Source organism: Falco peregrinus, chromosome 11 (genome assembly GCF_023634155.1).
Source record: "Falco peregrinus isolate bFalPer1 chromosome 11, bFalPer1.pri, whole genome shotgun sequence".
NCBI classification, from domain to species: domain Eukaryota; kingdom Metazoa; phylum Chordata; class Aves; order Falconiformes; family Falconidae; genus Falco; species Falco peregrinus.
The window spans coordinates 26,520,907-26,537,562 of NC_073731.1; the positions used below are offsets into that span (position 1 = coordinate 26,520,907).

At 42.3% G+C, this 16,656-nt stretch overlaps 1 protein-coding gene across 2 annotated transcripts in view; it reads left to right on the forward strand.

The window, feature by feature from the left end:
- The first annotated feature begins 13,193 nt into the window (after window positions 1-13,193).
- DISP1 (dispatched RND transporter family member 1) overlaps window positions 13,194-16,656 on the forward strand; it is a 92,202-nt gene continuing 88,739 nt past the window's right edge. Inside the window, exon 1 of one of the 2 annotated variants that reach the window (XM_055816447.1) lies at window positions 13,194-13,384. The gene's annotated coding sequence lies outside the window, so the exon portion shown is untranslated. The remainder of the gene's footprint in view (window positions 13,385-16,656) is intronic. The other variant, XM_055816446.1, reaches the window with a different exon arrangement.

Here is a 16,656-nt window from a genome sequence, read left to right on the forward strand (position 1 = left end):
TGGACAGAGCCCATTCCAGCCAGCCCCAAAATGGACCCGCTGCTGGCCACAGCTGAGCCCATCAGCTGGCCTCCTCATGGCCACAGGGTAGGGGGGAAAATGCCGGGAGGTGGGCAATGAGGCATTTTGCAACTGGAAAAGTAAATGAAGGCCTTTTCTGCTTCTCACACTGCCCCAGGAGCGGGTTGGGGGTGCACAAGACGCTGGGAGGGGACACAGCCAGGACAGCTGACCCCCACTGACCAAAGGGATATCCCACAGCATGTGACACCGCACCATGCTGGGTGATAAAACTGGGAAGGAGAGCGGTTGGCGGGGGCTGCCCCCGCTCAGGGACTGGTTGGGCATCGGTCAGTTGTTTTTTTCTAAGTTTTTTGGTGTTGTTGTTGTTTTTGTTTTTTTCTTTTTCTCTTTTTTGTTACTTTATTTTTAATTAAACTCTCTTTATCTCAATCCACAAGTTTTTACACTTTACCCTTCCAATTCCCTCCCTCATCCTACAGGGCTGGGAAGTGAGTGAGCGCTGTGTGGTGCTTAGCTGCCAACCAGAGTTATACCATGTCAGTTCTCAAAATCCTAGATGTAATGCCCCATGCACACAACCTCCAAACGATGGGACACAATCAGCATCCACTGAGCATCTGCAAATTAGGAGTGCAGCAGCATACAGGAGGGTTAGCCATGGATGTTTAGAAGAAATCACAAGTATGGCAAGAAATCTCCACACAGCAAAACATGTCTATTAAAAATGGAGAAAGTCGGAAGTACAGACAGCCCAGTGAGTCTTCCAATAGCCACATTAAATAAGACACAACAGAGGCTAACATGAACCCTTCCTCTGGAGTCCTCAGGCATAGGAGTCACAAATTCTTGGGAGAAAATGTGCGAGTTTGCTGTCTTGGTCTTGTTTGGTTTGACAAACCTGCAAACAGGACACAAGTGATGTATCTTCAAGACTTGTAGCTTTCCAAATTCAGATCTCTCTGTAGCTGTTGCATACGCTGTATCTGCTGGTCATGGTGGAATTATTTAAAGCAAATAATCCATTAGCTGAATCTGGCCTGTGTAAGGAGATCAATTAAAACAGGCTACAGGCTTTCTTCTTTGCAGACTGGCAGATCATATTGCAAGCTGAATGGTACAGGACTGTGTTTAGTGCAATTTCATGGATAAGCTTGTCTTTATGTTCAAAATTAAAGCTTTCTTCTTGTTTCTGCTCTGTAGTCCACATTCTCCTTCAGGGCTGTGTCTCCAGTTTTGCGCAGTTTGAATTGCAACCACTTAATTTCTTAGTCAGTTAAGGTTTCTCCTTTTTTTTAATATGATTGATTAGCTTGCTTTAAGGATGAATTAACTGGAATGCAATCTCTATTCAAGGAAAAAAGCTGGTACTTTGCTATTTTTTCTCCTTTTAATGCTTACTGGCATTGTCTAAAGGGATTATCACCAGGATTTAAAATACTTGATGATTTTTAAAATTGGGTGTTTTCTTTTGGTCAGGTGATATAAAAGCTATCAACAATGACATAATTCGGACTATGCTGCATGGTATCAGCCTATCGGTCTTTTCCAAAAAATGCATTTTACAATACCTAGAAAGGAGCTGTCTTTGTTTTGGGATACCTAGAGGCAGCCTCAGTGTGGGCAAAAGAGTAATTTGAAAACAATAGAAAAACCTGATTTTCACGCAGGTAGGGAACAACCAGGGTGCAGTACATTAGATACGTTATGAATTTTGTGCAACTTTCATACTGAGACCAGTGTGGCAGAAAACACTTGCAGAAGAATTGCAATAGATGATTCTGATCAAGGATGGACCATTTTGTCTGGCTTCTTGCCCCAAGAGAGATCAAGTAATTCTTGACAGGTTTGTCAATTTATTCTTAAAGACTTTTAGTAATGGTTACTGCATCAGCTCCACAGGTAATAGGTCGCAGTGGTTTTGAACCCTTCCACTAACAGAGTTTTCATTTCTTGTAGATCATGCTGTGTGCATTTCAAGTTCCCCTCTTGTCCTGTCAACAAGCTATCCTTTTGTCTTTCAAAATCTTTTCCTGTATTTGACTGTTACCATGCCTCCCCTTAGCTTTTCCATCTGTAGACTAAACACCACCATCCTATTGCATCTTTCTGCCTTAGTCTTAGTTTCTGAGATATTTACTTACTCTTATTTCTGTACTCTGGACTTTCTCTAATTTGTCCGCATGCTTTTCAAATGTTGTCATGTCCAAAACAGAACAGAAGCCTCCAGCTGGGGCTCACCAAGACACAGTAGTGCCTATCTGCTACCTAAGCAGCTGTTTCCTATCTTGGCTAAGTGCAGAACCCTGGAATTATTTCCTTACATCCTGAGTGTTTTTCAGAATACTTATTTTAGAGAGGTTCCTTTGAATGGCATTTCTACTTTCCATGTTATTTTCAATTTGCAAAAATATATTTATAGATATATCTGTTGCATCAACCCATTCACTAATGAAAATACTAAGTAAAATATCCAAGGCAGACTCCTGCTCTGTCTATCCCTCTGTGCCAACAGTGAAATTTTCCGTGAAAAATCAGACCCATAGCTGACATTTTTTATTTGAAGCAACATGAAGCCACTTGCTGCCATTCCATCCTTTCATATTAAATGTGCTTTTTGCTGCCAGTGATTTTTGAAATAAACATCCCATCTCTATATATAGCATTATGGCAGATGCTTGGTTAATTTTTGTTTATAACTGTGTGATGTATTAATCATAAATAAAAATTATTACATCACGGTAAACATCAAAAAGCAACTTAAGATGGCAAAATGAATTAAGCAAAAAAGTATGAATAGCTATATGAAATCTCAGTTCAGCTCTCTGTCCTTACGCAGCTACACAGCACGATAGGCTTTAATTATACAAGGTCATGCACCACTTTTTACAGAGGACTTTAGACATGGAATAGTTACTCATTCAAGAGAGCATGGTCTATTTTCAGTGTATTTTATATATGCCTGCAGTCTGTCCTGTTATTTGCTGTGCAACATCAAAATGCCGTGTAGAATGGGGACTTACTCATCTCCTCCTGGATTCTTGAGGAGTGGTATCAGGTAAGTATCTGAATGCTCTGCAAATACAATTTTTTTATAACACGAAGAGAAGAGTAGAGATTGTCAGCAGCCAACCAACTTAAGAGTATCCAGCTAGAAATGTCACAGGACATTTGGCATGTTACATTGTGGGTAGTGTTCCTATTGTGTGTATCTGTAGCAACTATGAATGGTCAACACTTCTGCCAAAGGATAGCAAGTGTTTTGAACCAGCAAGCACACAGCACAGCTATGAACTGCCAAAATCCACACAGGGATCGTACGGGAGCTGTAAGGCAGAGGCTGCCGTGGTGTTTAATCTCTGTGTCACCTTTCAGCTGCCTTTGTCATAAAAGCATCTTTTCTTCCTTCTCACTCCACAGTTTTCTGTTTCACATATTCCAATCTCTCCATGACCCAGGATAGGACCCTACGAACAGCTTTCCTCACCCTGCAATCGTGACGGGCTCCAAAGGCAGTGCTCCAAAGTCCCTTCTCTCCAACTGATAAGGAGGCATGAGTCATAGGGGAGAAATGATATATGATCACAGTATATACCATCCCTTTTCCATTGTTCAACATAAGTGGGGGATTTAATGAAAAACTGTAGTGAAGAAATATCTAAAGTATGTGTCCTAACTTTGAACTACTAGCTCTGCCACTCATCTTTCTTTTAACTAAGTTCACTTTAAAGTAATCTTTTCAAAAAGTCTAAGCATGCTGGGGGAAAAAAGTAATTCTGTGGATTGCCCTGTGTTCCTTCCATGCACAAATCTTTTCTCCAGCTTGTATATTCGGATCCTGGGCAAATGTTCAGAGGGATAGCAAAAGCTGAGCCAGTGACCGTCTGTCAGATCTCAAGACTCTGAAATGCTCTAGTTCCTCTGTGATTTACAGCAGTGAAGACAACAACTGTTTTAACATGGACTAGAGTAAACACATTATTTCACTCCTACCCATGTTTTCAAACATTTGGAAGTTCTTTTCTTCCCCACATGGGACAAAACACTTTAGTGCTAACAACAGGTTATCAGCAACTGAAAATAAAGTTTCTGATAAGTGTCGGTGACTTTTATTACTGTATTGCAGTCACTGTGACCTACAGTACAGCGTAAATTAATTAGTAGGCAGCAAGTAAGTTGGTTTTGAGTGAAATCTATTGCAGTTTTATGAAAAGCAGTTGAGCGTCCGAGATTGGACTGGCATAACTAAAAGGGAGGGCATGGTGCAAACGTTGAGAGAGTTGAGGACTGCTGAAGACAGAGAAACTGCCCCAGAGACAGGAACTGAGGCTGTAAACAAAAAGAAGGGTCACAGCAATAACTGCTGCAAGAACATTGTCTCAGAAAGCTGACAGTAGGATTGTGTTGGCTGAGGTTTACTCCAGGCGATGTCTGTCAGTTTGCCATAGGCAGGGCAGCGCTGTGTCTGAAAAGGTGGGGCCTGAAAGCAGTTGCAATGAGTTCATGTTCTTCAGCACTGCCTAAAATATAAAAGGCATCAGTTGTATTTCTTAACCCCTACACAGAACAAGGCAGGCATACATCAGGAGTTGGAAGTGGTAGTTGTTCTGAGGTAGTAATGAGGTTGTGGAATTAATTAAACCAAGGTGAATTTATTTGATTGAAAAGAAGCCTGGAAGAAATTTTGTAGACAGGGAATGGTGTAAGTGAGATATGGCTGTCCCAGAAATGCTGGCCAGACCTTTGGAAAAAATTGTAAAAGCTGGATTATGAAGGAGGTTTCTCAAGCAAGGAGAAGATTTTCACTAAGTAAATTAATTGTGCCCTGCATCATCTCATCTGCTGATCCTTTATGTTCATATGTATGATTGCTCCGTACAGTTTTCTGCCATCATGTAAAATGCCTGTTGCAAAAAGCCCTTTAGTAGAAGGAAGATGTTCCAGTTGTTATTTGTCTGTTGTGTGTTTTCAGCTTGTGAATCCCTCGGAAGGACACTTGCCATGCTGTTTGGACTCAACAAACCCAGATACAAATATGCAGTAGAGGAATACAACAGATCACAGAACCGGGTAAATAAGATCTGTATCTTGCCTAGGAGAATGGAGAGGATGTGCTTCATTAGGCTTTATTTTAACTCTGCTATTATGCTTTATGCCACAAAGCATGTTAAAAGATGGTTTCAGCACTGAACAATCTACTGTTGGATCAAATTCGGTTCTGTAATACTTTCCCCACTGTTTTACTTAAAGCTATTTGAAAGCTTTAGTAGAGTTTTGAGTGTGGTCATTAGTTTGTGTGTTCTACTACATGCACCAGTCCTCCTGTACCGTATGTTCTGAAGTTACTGCATTTAAGCTGGACTTGGATTGTAAATGATACTTAAAAGTGAACAAACAAGAAGTCAAGGCAGCCTTAGGAGTTTCATTCCCCAAGCTGATGAGGTGGAGGTGCATGGCAAAAGTGATGGGGACACATGGCCAGACTGTTCACTTCAGTATCAGTTCTGGCAGCAGAATCAGATCTGAATCAACATTGGTCTAGGCTTTAGGGACTAATATTGGCCCCAGAACTGGGGCCAAAGTCAGGGTATTGTGTAAGCAGTCCCCCCTGAGGAAAAAAATCTCAAGAAATAGAGAAGCACCTTAGAAAGCTTTGTCTAAACACAAAGGACTCTTGGCAATGTGGGTGATACAAAACCCCTCCCAAACACAAAATTCTAAAATGTTTTTCTGTCACCAGCTCACTGAAAGTCTCTAAAGTGCATCGCCCTGTTGCAGCACTCCTGTTTTTATTAGTGTTGTTGGCTGTTGGGCAATCCAGCTGAATAATGTAATATATTTCCAATTATCCTTTAGTAATCCCTGCCAGGAAGAAAATAACCTGCCCTGCTTTGTTATGCTGAGAGACTGGTTATCGACGTCTATGACAATGGTTACTGCACTGGATGTTTAGCTGAATAAAGGCATGTCCCAGTGCTTCTTGAGGAACCACTGCATAGGTGATCAACCAGGTGAGATTTTGTAATTAAGGATGGATGAAAATTGTGGTGAAGCTGAGTTTTTCTAAACTCTACAGAAAAGGTAGGATTTTTTAAAATGGAGGGATAGGAGATTATGAACTTTGTCATTTTAAAGTTCACTTTGCATTGCTGAGGACTGCCTATAAATGAACGGGCCTCAAAAGCTGTCGAAACTGTCTGAATTTGTATTTCAAGTTCTACATAGTTTTACATAGAATTTTGACTTCAGAGATGAATCAAGCATGAGGTCTTGCAATTTAGGCATGACGCAACTTCTCTGAAGGCCTGAAGTACCAGCTTGTGCCTGTTTGTTCTTTAAAGTGAGTGCTTTGAAAAAGGGGTACGTAAAAATGGTAGTGTAGTTTTCCAAGTTTTAGGTGTGATGTAACTGAATTTTAAAAGAGGACCTCAGCCTATTCTGAGATCTTCGACTTGAGCTTGATTCTCATTCACCAAATTCTACTCTTACTTCTCTTTAACAGTCTTAAATTTGAACCTATTTAATCACATTTTATCAGGCTTGTGTAGGGGAGAGAGTAGCTTGGGTGGGAGTAACCTGAGAGGAAAAGGCTAGTAGAGGAAGCTTTGTAGTTGAGAATCTGCTTGAAACATGAGCCAGAGGGGAATGCAGGTCACCCATCCTGCCTTAACACTGACTTCTTGCAGCTTTTTGCTGCTAAAGCAGAACTGGTCCATTTCTAAAACATAACAGCAGATTTGCAGATGATGTTTCCACATTGTTGCTTTTCAAGATTTATTTTAACCATATTTTGTGGCTTCTGGTATTGCAAAAGTCTTGTTATTACTTCACCACATAAGCTACAGCCATGAATCAGCCGCATGTGAAGGAGCCTCTATGCTCAAGGTAACCAGAAGCCCTGGGACAATTATTATTTTTTAAGTGCTCCTAACAGAAGATACCTAAATAAGTTGCCTTTTATCAAAGGGAAGTTCTGCTTTTCTGTCTTCAGGAACACGGAGATGGCAGAGAGAGCTCTGAGAGAAATTACTCGTGCTCTTTGAGTGACAAAAGCCACTTTGGGGTACAGGGTGTTGAAGACAGATCAGTAAAGGATACAGTGGGTTCCTCCCAAAGTGCCTTTGCAAATATTAATGAGGCTTCAGAATGTAACTCAACTTAGTGTCTTAACTACTAAATACTGAATGTTGCTGTTCCAATACATCTGTGATTAAGGTAATTTATAGGTTATGAATTAATTGTTAACAGGCCATGGCATGACACATCCCCTCCCTTTGCCCAGCATAGCAAGATTTTAATGTTCAGTAGAGAAGAAAGCAACACAATCGTTGAAGAGAAAAAGGAGTTTTGTCATTAGCTGATCAATTCTGAATGTGGAAGACTTACTGCTTGGGACATTACAGTGGAATTCAATATCCTAGTATACCTAAATCAACCTGCAAAGTCCTCTTTTGTTCTGGGCAGCTGCAAATTTTTTTCTCATTCATCAGAGCAACAGAATAAAAAAAACCCCTAAGTTTAGCTACTGAAAATGTAAAATGTCTTTTTTAAAATATTCAGCAAATCAAGTGGCTGAACACTAATAATCATGATTTTATTAGTTTTTGCTCTTCAGATTCCGTATTTTGTTTGCAAATGAAAATGTTGGTCAGTATTCATAAGAAGGTAAATTGGCTTTATAGATCAGCCAAGCTAAAAGAAGAATATACTTATCCTAGTTGATACTGCTTCAGTAATCTCCTTATGAGATACTAAGTATTGTCCTAAGCTACTCTTCATTGCACTTTTTCATTTACTTGTATGCATGAAGAAAGTGAGAACATCTGGAAGAGTGGATTATGGAAAGTACTATGCAAGATGAGTTTTCTGGACAATACTTTTGAAGAGATGTCTAAATTATGCTTTTCCCTGACAGTTTCATGGTAGTTGAGAACAAGCATGTCCAAAATCTGATTTTACATGGGCCTGTGTGGTTTCTGGCTAGCTAAATGGAATAAACAAAATTCTCCACTTGCTGGGTTGTCAGTTGAAAACCCTAATCAGTGCTACCCTGTTGCATGTGCTAACTTTTTTTTCCTTTTTTTAAAAAAAAGGTTAGACTGCAGTGGTTTAGAGAGTAATATCCCCCCCACAAAGCTGTTTTCTTTCTCAACTGATGAAAACCGAGTTTATAGAAATACAATCACTGAAAGCAGATGTTTCATTCATCTACATGCAAATCGCCACTATAAACCATGCCTGAGTCTCACAGGGAAGATTGGAAGTGACACAATCTCCAAGCAAAACTGGGAGCTCAGCCTATTTCTGCATAACAAGTGCTGTAAGTGATTGAAAGCCATGAATTTTCCTCCACTTTCTCACAAGCTGCTGATGCCTCATTTCCTTGGCATTTCTGTTTCTTCCTAAGTTCAGAACTGGAGAGTTGAATTCTTCACCTTTCAACTCCTGCTTTATAAACCAGTGGTCAGCATCAATAAATGTTCCAGCTAAGATGGCCCACTCCACAGGCCTGTCTGCACTGCTGGATGAAATATTGAAACAAATTATTTCCATTACACAGAACTGTTGTCTTATGATAAGTCTGTTGCATATTAAGTCCCAGGATTTGATAAAGTAATGCTGTAGTCAAAGCAGTGGAATTTATTCCCATTAGTCATTCTCTCATCTGTTTTCTCTGTTGTGTTCTGTTTGGGGTTTTGTTGTGTGTTTTGGTTTTTTTTTTAATTTGACTTCAGAATTGTATGCCCACTGGAGAGATAACTTATCAGCTATGCTGATATATAACTAATAGCTATGCCGTTCCATGCTCACATTCTGAATTATGTCTTTAAGTGAGGGCTTTGATTTTTTTTTTTTCAGCTAGGGCCAATGCCAGTAACACTGTCTAGGGGAGACTACTGTTCTCTTGTAGCGCAATAAACCTTTGGGAAGGAACAACCATTTCCATCACTACTTTTGATGTTTCACTGCAAGGCAGAAAATGCCAACACCATCCCTCTGCTTGCAGAGCTGCCCTCCCTGGCTTTCTCCTCATTTCATAAGTAAGCAAAGCAGGCTTGTGATCAGCCACTTCTGTCTGGGTAATATACACAGGAGGCTCCATTTCCACCCTATCCAGCTTTTGGCAGGTTGCCTGTTTGCTGCTTCTAGTTTGCCTATGTTGGCAAGCTGGGGGTAAAGGTGAGATCTGCAGGGAAAGTTTCAGTGAAGGATGCCTGCTGTGAACCTGCTCCTCAGCTCAGTTGGGTTCCACTTGTTGAAAAAACAAATGGAGTTATTTGCTCTACCTCCTTTTGGAAAGCAATTGAAAGAAGCTTTTTGTCTTCCTGTGGCATCGTTTTCTTGTACTTCGTCATCCATGAACAGCCCTGACTACATGCAAGCTACCGCTGATCACTGAAGAACAAGGCAATGGGGCCCCAGCCTAACTGCTTCTCTCAGGGCTTGAGGTTGCAACGTAGGCAGTAGATTCCTGTTGTCAGCATCTCTGGTGTCTGGTCTGATGTGGCAGCAGCTCTGTATCTGCCTCAAAGAGGTAGCTGAGCTATGATCAGTCCACCTCATTCCTGTGCTCCAGCACCTCTAATCAGGGATCAAGGCTTGTTTTGCCAGGTGCTGCACAAATATGAATTAAAATAATGGTCTGTCTTTACCAGCAAGAACCTACTTTTAGCTCAGAAGGGATGACAGTAGGTTGTGCACTGCAAGTGAACAGGCAGCACTCTGGCCTCTGTATGAGCTGGCAAAAGGACAAAGCAGCTGTGAGACAGAGACCTGAGTCTCCAGTACCATATTTTCCCCAAGCTCCAGATTTCAAAACCCCTGTGACCCATCGGGCTTTGGACACGGGTAGTCTTCTGCAGCTTAAGGGATGACAGGTCATTTCTGGTACTTTCCCTGCTGCTGAAAGAAGAATATTTTCTAGTTGTTGACAAAAAAAAAAAAAAAAAAAAAAAAAAAAAAAAAAGAAAGAAAGAAAAAGGAGTTCTGTATACCAGTCTATGTGCTTGTTAAACACTTAAAATATCTCTTCTGGAAAACAGCTACCTGCTCTTTCATCAAAACTGCAGAGCGTCCTACCATGACATTATAAGAAGCCTGCTCTAAGTGCTCTGACAAAACCCATGCACGCTCCAAAATGAATCTTATTTACTGTGGTGTTATTAAAGTGCTAAATAAACAAACTCAGAAGGGCTGGTAGGATGTGGGTGGGTGAATAAATGAGCTTTGATGCTAATGTCAGTCAATGCTAATTCCTATCCTTTGAAGAAAGTGTGATAAACACAGCTGCCAGAAGTGTGATTTGAAATTGCTCTAATTAAATTAAATTTTCCCTGGACTGAAAGCAGCTGAGCACCTTGCTTTGTTTCCTTTTTAGCTGGACTAATTCAGAGAATTTCCAGTTCTTTCACGACTGGGTAGGGACAGTAAGGTTTTTAAATATACATAGGAATCTGAGTATGCACAAAAGTATTGTATAAAATTCTGTACTCATGTTTATTTTATTGTATTTGCTACTCAGAATTTGTATCTTAATTTAAAAACTGACATCTTCAAAGGGGAGTTATCTGTACTGACCAATAAACACTTCCTTTATAGTAACATGGGGAGATATTGTAAATCCCTCATGTTTGTTTCTGAAGTTTATGCATTAATAGTAAAAGACAGGCAAGGGTGTTTCAGCAGTTATTGCTGATGATGGGCTGGGGATGAGAATAAGAACTAGAAGTCACTATAAAGAAAGACATCAAGGAAGAAAAGATAAGCAACTGAAGACAGGCGATGTCTGGATAATCCCTCATTTTCTGTCTCCTCCTTCTTTCAGAAACCACCTTGCTTTTTTTGTACATGGACTGAAATATTTGTCACTCCAAGCCTTGAAATTTTTCTTTGCAAGTGAAATTTTGATTGGGTTCTGATCTGGATGGCTACTCTCGTTTTCAGGAGAGCTGAAAATGAAGAAAGGTGATAATTTATTTCAGTGCTAGGGTTTTTTGGGGGGGTTGTCTTTTTTTTTTTTTTTTGGTGGCCTCTATTTTCTAAAGCAATCTGATTAGTTACAGAGAACAGAATAGTCAGAAGTAAATAACTGATATATATATATGTTTGATTTGTGAGTGCTTTGATTTTAATTAATTGATGTAAAAGAGATCTGTGTCAGAATTTAATGCCATAAAATAAAAATAGTAATAAATATCTCACTGGATTTTATATACAGAAATATTTTACTAATTTACAAAGATGCCTCCTATCAGTACCATCTATCAGTTTCCAGAATGTGTTAATTAACGGCAAATCGATCTGATGGGGAGAAATTCCTAATGACATCATCTCTTCCAGGCATGAACACTAGATGGCGCTAAAAGACAGGAGCTGTGGCCTAGAAACAGGTATTTCGATTTCTTGAGGTTAATGTACTTCTGTAGAGGATCAGTGAAGCATAGATGATATCCTGTAGATATATTTTGAGAAAAAAGAGAAGGTTTCACAGGAATTACAGAAGCTATAGTACATGATTCAGTAGTTGCCTGAGACTATAGAAGAAATCAGCACAATTAAGAGATGAAGTGGCCCAACACGTTAAGTGACCAGGTCTGGCAGCAAAAGGTCCATCTACAGCCAGAGGTGCTGGAGCTTTTCCTCTTTCACTGGCTTACGGCGCTTCACAGAAATCTCCTCTAAAAGTCATATGCTCTCTCCCTTTCACCGTCGTGCTCCTTCAGTGCAGCTCTAGTGCCAGACTTGACAGTTAAAAACATCAATTTCCACAGCATTCCTCGTTCTGATCCTACTACTGTCTGACCAAACACAAACTCTTGGGCTGATACAGGAGACACGCTGCTGTTGTTTAGGATGAGGTCTGAATCAGAACTCAAGACTTTCATATTTGTATATATAATGATAATATAATGATTAATATATATATTATAATATAACGAGCCTTTAATAAAAACGATGTTAAGCGAACCCCAGAAGAAGATGACTCAGGAGGAAGGGAGGGGGTCAGTGTCTCTGACTCAGGCTGCAAACTCTGACTCTCAAACCATCAACAGCCTGACCCCGGGTGTCTCACATACTTCATAGTGACTTTTAGAGAGCCAATTACCCTCGGGGTGGATGAAAGTGTAACTGCTCGTCATGTGCAAGGGGCACTTCATATTATTCAATGTTTTATTCTGGTTTTAAAAATTACGAAGATGTACTTTTGCTCCAACTGCAAAAGCAAGCGCTCAAAGGTTAGGGAACTCTGCGTCTCTGAGTAACAACGCAACCATATTTCAGTCCATTCTGTGCACTAAATGAGGCAAGGTCCTTTGGGACAAAATGGTATGCAATCATGTAATTAAAAACTAAAGCATATGCACAAGATGGCACAATTACAGCTGTAACGAGCTTTTCCAAGGATTTCAGCACTGGATTTACCCATCCATATAATAGTGTTTTCTATGTGTAATTTATATACAATGTTAACTTCTTCTTTTTAAAGACGAAGGGTGGTCCCTTGGGTGCACAGGGACACTGCAAGCCCTGATGCAAGGACCAGAGAAGATGGCAGCGTTACAGGCTGGGCTGGAGGCGCTCACTGTGGCTTACCCTGTGCCTGGGGTGGGCCTGGGGCTGCGCCATGGTGGGGCTGAGGGGCCAGCCTGGGCCCCTCACCACCCTCACGCTGTGTCTCACCCTGGTGCCGGAATCCCTCTGCAATCACCTCAAGTGACAGGGCAGCTGCTAAGAAAGCCAGTTTTAATTCCTTAAGTCCCCCAGAAAAAAACCCCACCAAAACCCAAAAAAACAAAACAACAAAACACACAACCCCAAAACCCCACTAAACATATTTTCCGCTGGCAGCATTATGCTCATTTGCTTTTCCTTACCGTAATTTTCTAACTCTGAAGAGAACCGTTTCAGCACCAGATATGACCTTCCCGCTGTTCAGATGTCTTTTGTAAACAGTGTGCATTAGGTTATCGTTATTTTAAGAGTTTTCGAAAACCTCCGTTTATAGCACCTCACCGACATACGCCCCCCCGCTGACGGGACTTGAGGCGAGGGACTAGGAGCGAGCGACTCAGCCGCGCCACACTCAAGATGGCGGCAGGCTGGGACCGGGCGCCGCGCTCAAGACGGCGCCTCTCCCCGCCCCCTCCCCGCCCTCCCGGCGGTGACTTCCGGAGGGAGAGGGCGTCCGTCCCATGGTAACTGCGCCACGGTGGAGACGCCGCCGCCGCGGGGGCTACTCGCTTCCTGCCGCCACCCGGGCCACAACAACGGGCAGCCTCCTCAGGGGCCCTGCCGCCGCCAGCCGCCAGGTACGCAGCACTGGGCAGGCCAGCGGCTTTCCTCGCCCGCCCCCGGTCGTGAGGTGAGAGGCGCCCGCCGGGGCGGGCAGGCGGGCCCCGCGGGGCGGTCTCTCTCCGCGCCGCCGCTGAGGTGTGCGGCCCCCGCGGCGGGAGGGCGGTACCGGCCGCCACAGCCGGCTCCGGCGGGCACCCGGCGGCTCGGCGCGGCCGGTGGCGGGGCCCCTTAGCGCGGCGCGGGGCGGCAGGCAGCCCTCCCTCTTCGCCGCCGCAGGGACGTCTCGTCTCCGTCTCCTCAGGGCTGGGGGGCGCGCCGCGGGCCCCCGCCCGCCTCCGTGAGGGAAGCGGCTCCCCCCGCCTGCGCCTCGGAGTAGGTCGGGCCGGCGGCACGGACGGGCGGCGGCCCCGAGCTCCGCCGGCTGCTGTACGGGGGGAGCAGCTCCCTCGCCCCGGGGCAGCGCTCCTGAGGGCGGCCCGAGCCCGCGGGGCACCGGCGTCCCCTCGGCGGGGGCGTGAGGGCTCTGGCGGGGCCGCAGGTGTGCGGGCCGGCCCTCACGGTTGCCCTCTGGGCAGCCAGCGATGCCCTTGTGTCTTCTGAGCTTTAATTTAAAACATTATGTAAAAATGATTTTTTTTATGTTCGCTGCTGAATTTTTGTGTTTATTTTAGTGACATCTGGGGATTTTTTTATAAAGGTGTTCAGATGCGTAACTTTTTTTCGTTTGTTATGCACTGAAGTATGGTCATTCTTCCATGCACCTTGGGTCTTTGTTCACACATAGCGCTGCCTGTAGTTGCCCAGTTCATTTGTTAGGAGCAAAGGCTCTGTGAGAACACAAGGTTTACAGGCTGTAGTTTGTAAAGGGTACTCGCGTGGTGCCCTTTGTCTTGAGAAACTTCGATATGGTCACTCCTGCCTGCACAACCGGTATTCCGATAATCTCAAGCGTTGCTTCTGGTGGTGGCAGCAAACGCAGAAGGTGTAATGGAGACCATTAAGGCAGAGGTCTGGCCAGAGACATGCACACTGAGTAGAGTAGCAAGCCTCTTCAGTTTCTGGATTCAGTGTGGGCAACCGGCTACCACATTATCACTGTCCCTGTGCTCTGCTAACAGAATGGGTTAGCTCCCACCTGAAGGACAACTCACCTGGTAGTTTTTTCCTATTGTTCTCTTAGTAGAGGAGGCGAGGGATGCTAGAAGTTTAATTGAAAACACTTCTGTGACAAAGGCAGTAGGACACTCAATCTGTTTACTCATCCACTGGATAAAATTGAAAAATCTCGTTTTGCAGGACAGTTGTTGGTTTGCGTTCTATGTCCATAAAGGAGAGTCAGCTTTTTTTTCAGGAGGGATGAAGAACTGTAGCTACTTATTGTGTCTGTAGCATGCATGTATTTTAAATGGACAAAAAGTGTCTGATCAGAATTGCAAGTAGCTTGTTATAGAATATCTGGCTTAGATGAACCTGTAAAATAGTAACAAACGCTTAGGATAAGGCATCCAGATTGTCAGTGGGCTTATAAATGTGCTCGTCTTCAAGAGTGTTGACTGGTGGAATTGCGGGGCAATAAAGGTGCAAGAAAGTGGTTGGAACAGGTAGGGACTGGGAGGAAGATGAGGTTTCTTAACTGGGCAAAGGGACAAGAGTCTAAAACAAACAGCTTGCAGTGGTGGAGGTGGAAGAGATCTAGTGTGAATCGGCCAAGAGGGGCTAAGAGTCATTAGAGGGGGAAGTGTGTATTAGGGAGATACAAGTATCACATTGGCACTTACAGACTCTTGTGGCAAATACCTACGTTTGTAATCACTACATTGTTGACTCAACAATGCTTACAAACATTCAGTGTGTTACAATGTATGTAACATTCACAAGTTATAGATCCTATGTGTATTTACATTTTACTCTGAATCTAAAATGTGACTTGTGCTGCTTTATTTTTTCAGTAGCTCCCAGAAACTGCAACTAGTATGGGAATGCTGCTGTGCTAATTGCTGAATGTACAAGTGAACTGAGACAAAAGTTACAGGCAAGCAAACAGCCAGGGTCTTTTTTGCTTAAGTAATTATTTTTAAATGTTAAGCTTAAAATAACGAAACACAACAGTCTTTTTCACTAGTATTCTATTTAGGAATAGAATGGTTGAACTATACCATGATTGTTGTGTAAGATGTTTTGGAAGTCATTAAACAGAAAGGAAAATCAAATTCTGCAGAAAGATTTATTTCCTCCTTTACAGCAAAGTGAGTAATATCCTGTAGTAATATAATAGCCTAGTTTAAGGACACAGTTATTTTGAGATTGGAAGCTTAAATGTGTACATCAGTAAAAGCAGATGGATGTTGAAACTAGGACCTGATACTACAGTGGTGCAAAACAAAAAAACAACAACAAAAAAAACTGTATTAGGATCTGAGACTTCATATCATAACTCAGAAGGGGTTTGTTTTGGTTGTTTTTTTTACTCTTGGGGCGTGCTGCCTTTATATAGGGAATAGAACGCAAGGATTAGGTTTTCCAATTTTTTTTAAGCTGCTTTTGAACTTATTTTAGTGGAGTTAAGGTTATTGTAGGTTGTATAATGCAATAAGTAAGGCTACGGTGGTGACTGCCTTCATGGAACCTGGGAGAAGGCAGTGTCAGTGGCTGGGCTTTCCTCTGTGTATAGAGCAGTACCTTTGCTTCAGTTCTGTTGCTTTCTCTTGCTCAGTAATGCATGAGAGGCACAATTTCAGGACGATGCTTCTTCTCTATTTTTTAGCAGACAGGCACATAACATTGCTGAGAATGTTGGGGTTTATTCCTTCAAATGATTTTTTTTTTTCCTTTACTCCTTCTTTCTGAATCTGCTACCACTGCAGATTCCCGACTCTGTTGGAGAATGCCATGTGAAGCTGTTTTTGACTGACCAGAGAATTACTGTAGCAGGAACAAAAGACATTGATGAGGGAAAGCGGTCCCAAGGGGCCTTGAGAAGAAAGAGATGGAATTCAGATTAGTAGCCTCCAAAAAAATCTTGCTGTAGAAGAGGTGGAAAATAAGACTATAAAAGAACAAAGGTAAAAAGAACATGTGAAAACACTTAGTTCTCATAATGTTACCCTTTCCCATGAGGAGGGGTTTTGAATGGCTTTCATAGTAATGTTTCTCATATGTTGACCATAGATTTGAGCAGTAAGCTTTACTTTTTCTCTAAGCCTTTAACAGAGATGATTGATTTAGTAGCTTTGATAGAACTATAGAATTACTTTCAAACTTTGAAATACATAATAAGCACCTCAGATAATTAGCAAGCCTACAACCACCTCTCTTTAAAGTGATCAATGACATTAATTT